This window comes from Pteropus medius, unplaced genomic scaffold (genome assembly GCF_902729225.1).
Source record: "Pteropus medius unplaced genomic scaffold, Ma_sr-lr_union100, whole genome shotgun sequence".
In the NCBI taxonomy this organism is placed as follows: Eukaryota; Metazoa; Chordata; class Mammalia; order Chiroptera; family Pteropodidae; genus Pteropus; species Pteropus medius.
Window position 1 is genome coordinate 5,879,988 of NW_024354502.1, and position 3,656 is coordinate 5,883,643.

General features: G+C 37.9%; 1 pseudogene; it reads right to left on the reverse strand.

The window, feature by feature from the left end:
* Positions 1-1,719: 1,719 nt before the first annotated feature.
* On the reverse strand, positions 1,720-1,838 carry LOC120595847 (uncharacterized; annotated as a pseudogene).
* Between the last annotated feature and the right edge of the window lie 1,818 nt (positions 1,839-3,656).

A 3,656-nucleotide genomic window follows, 5' to 3' on the forward strand; every position in this document is an offset into this window, starting at 1 on the left:
TAGCATTTCAAAAGTTTTCTGGCACATATTAGTCACTCAATAATTTGGGGGGTACTTGCAGGTTCAAAGACAAATGTTATGGCCCACTGTTATCTAAAGGTCTTTGGAAAACAATGATAATGCCTTCGTTTGGATTACCTCCATCCCTCTTTCCACCCAGAGTCCCTGTCTCTCTTTGTATGCAAGGCTTGATGTGGAGCCGAAAGCTCCAAGAGCCCCCTCACGTAGGGAAATTTCCCAGAGTGTACTGGAAACAACCCCCAAAGGAAGAAGAGGGTGGAGACTGAAGAAAGAGGCTGACACCTCTATAATTTAACAAAGAGGGACCAAAGCACAGTGGACCTCCACATCCAACAGGGGATGGGAGCTGGATAGACACAGCCTCCAGGAACACTGGTGGTTTGTAACCAAGTGGCTTGTGCTTGTTAAGAGCTGTGTATTCCAGGACAGTAAACAACTTAGTGGGCCAACTTATCTATGTAAGAACATTCCTTTTAGGTGATACAGGCACACCCCAATCAGGGTGAACTGGTAGCCACTAAGAGCAACTAACTTCTCAAGAAGGCATTGGTTACTTTAAGCCCTAGAAACCATTTTGCCTAACACCTGGCGAGGGGCCTTTTGGAGGCTTGACTATTTATCAGCCTAATCCAAGGGTTTATGTCTTCTTGTTGCTAGGACTGATTTATCTTACTAATATGTGATGAGCACTTTTTATCAGCCACTTCCTATCGTGTAAGGTATGTATCATAGTCGAACCTCATGAGATAAATTATGCCCTAATATTATTACCATTTTACAGATCAGAAAACCAAGGCTCAGAAGGTTAAATAGTTTTTCAGAAGTCACCCAACTAGAAATAATGGAGCAAAGATTCCAACCAAAACATCTGCCTTTCAGATAGTCTAATGTTCATATCACAGGCACAGCGGAACAAACCAACTAACTTCCCAAAGAACCGCTGGACTCAGAGTTTTAGGCATGATCCTTAGGGTTTACACCAGGCCGCCAACACCTCTTCAGCTTTGGCTAGTCCATATGCTAACCAAGGTGACTAAGACAGTTGTCGTCAGGGCAGAGCTTACAAGCGTCTTGGCAACCAATCAAACCTCAAGAGTGAGAGCCTGATGTCACGGAAAAAAACACCATCTGTGAAGTTCAAACACCTGTCTTTTTAGACCCAACTGCATCAATTAATGTTAAATGGTGGTACAACTCCTACTCATTGTATTTGTTAGGAAGTTCACATGAGATAATGTGGAACAATTTACATAAACCATGTAATTCTTTTACATAAAAAAAGAAGAAAAGAAAAATGATAGAAGTTTAAAGAAGGTGCTCTTTAGCCTTGTAGAAAAAGGCTTTGGTGGAAGAAGAATTTCAGACCATTGATTACAGTGAGATGTTTCATCTCTCTTGGGTTTTCACTTATTCTGGCCTTTTCTTCTCTCCTATCCCTCGTTAACATGTATCATTAGGGTCTAGTTCAAGGTCTTGCACAAACTCGTATATTCAGTATGTTCACGACCAGGTTCAAAATAAATAATTCATTTTAAAAAAGAAACTGAAAGGAAATACACTCAATTACTAGCATTGATTATCACTGAGTGATGAGAAGATAAATGATTTTTTTCTTTTCATAAGAGCATTCTTTTCATAATGAGCACATACTATTTTCTTTTTCTTTCTTTCTTTCTTTTTTTTTTTTTTTTTTTTAAATACCTACAGCACCTGGTCTTCCTAGGTGGTCTCCCATCCAAGTACTAACCAGGCCCAACCCTGCGTAGCTTCCGAGATCAGATTAGATTGGGCATGTTCGAGGTGGCGTGGCCATATACTCATATTATTTTCTGAGTAAAAAAAATAATACCTATTCATTTTAAGTCCTGTTGTGTTCACTCAAATGTGTACCTGGAAATAAACAACAATGAAATAATTGAATAAGTAAAGAGTGTCTCAAAATATATGATCTACTTAGAGATAAATCAAAAATGAAGGGGAAAATAATATTCTGCAAAATGTAGCAATCATTTTTATAACCTTGGCTATATTTCTTCAAGCAATATGATCTTGGAGTGGTCCTGATCCTTGAATGTGAAGGCAGAGACTTCTCCATGTCAACACTGTCATATGACTCAAATATTGCCCACATAGAACTGTGGCCACAAAACAGAATAATCCATAAATAGCACAATCTATGACCTACTCAGTGGAAACATCGAAATTTCTACCTTAGCCTGGGTTTTCTTGTGGGTATTCATTAAGTCGGGCAATATCAAGTTAGAAGAACACATGTTTGAAAGCTCCATGTATATATTCCATTTTCCTGGAATACGGGGAAGTATCTACAGTCCAGTCATGTGGACCAAGTTCAAAGTGTACTTCCCCCAAACACACACATCATCGATTTAGATACTTAACATCAAATGATGCCCAATCTTGTTGAAGGCCAGCTGAGGTTCTTCATCACCACTACTTTATCAACTTTGAGTATTTCTACGGTTGCTACCTCAGCTTAAGCCATTTTTACAGGGGGGAATAAAAGGACAGAAGTACTTAGATTTGAACCTCGTTGTCCAATGTTCTGAATGCTGCAGTAGCCTAAACGAAATAAACTCTAAAGACGAGTAGTCACAGGTGAGCTGGAATGTGCTTCAGTGATGCCACCATCTCTGTAGATAATTCACTTTTCAACTAAAAATTTAGTGTTAACTCATCATTACTTTATGAGACACAAAGTGATGTCATAACCACTTGTCATTTTTGCTATGTAGCCATCGGTTCCCTCTGACTCTTTTATGCTCTTCCTGATTGAATACTTTTCTCAGCAACTGTTTTTAACAAAGTATTGTCATCTGTTGTGGTAAAGAGAATTGAGGTTAATCCGTTGGCACTTCTTTCTTTGCTTCGGCCTCCTGGGGGAATGTGAAGCATGTGTGATTCCTCTTTTAGAAGGTTTGCTTTACTTGTTATTGCTACAGTCCACTTCCATCATTCCTTAAGAATGACCATGATAGAAAAGTTTTTTAAAAAAATGCTTCCCATAATTTTCTCGTGGAATTCCACAGAATTATTAAAGTTTATGTTTTATGATGTAGCGGTAATATAGATGCCCAAACCAGGTCTATATTTTTTATTCGTTCTACAAACATGTGACATATTGGAGAATGAAAGCCTTGACCAATGAAAGATAAGCGATACTAAGGAATCTTGTTTAAATTCACTCCATAAACACGTAGTGAGCACCTAATATATTCCAGGCACTGTACCTGCTTCATGACATTACATGAACTTTTGACATAGGCCGTATATCTTGTTTCTTTTTATGGCGAAAGAAAGTTTTTTTTCTTGGAAGCTACTTAAAAACTATAGTGAAATGGACTAAAATATAAAGGTTCATATGCACAATGTCTTTTGAAAGCAGCCATTTCACTTAATGGTAGCAAGTCTTGGAAATCTTGCTGGAAACTACACGACTATTAAAGTAAACGAGATCTCATCTTCCCATGATGATAATATTAGGCAAAGAAGTAAACTTAGAGATGAAGTGGATTACGAGGGATAGGGACATTTCTAAAAAATTATGAACTAACATAGAGATGCCAAATTTCCAATTTTTTATTTCCTATAAGAGCATTCAAAAGCAAACTCAAATT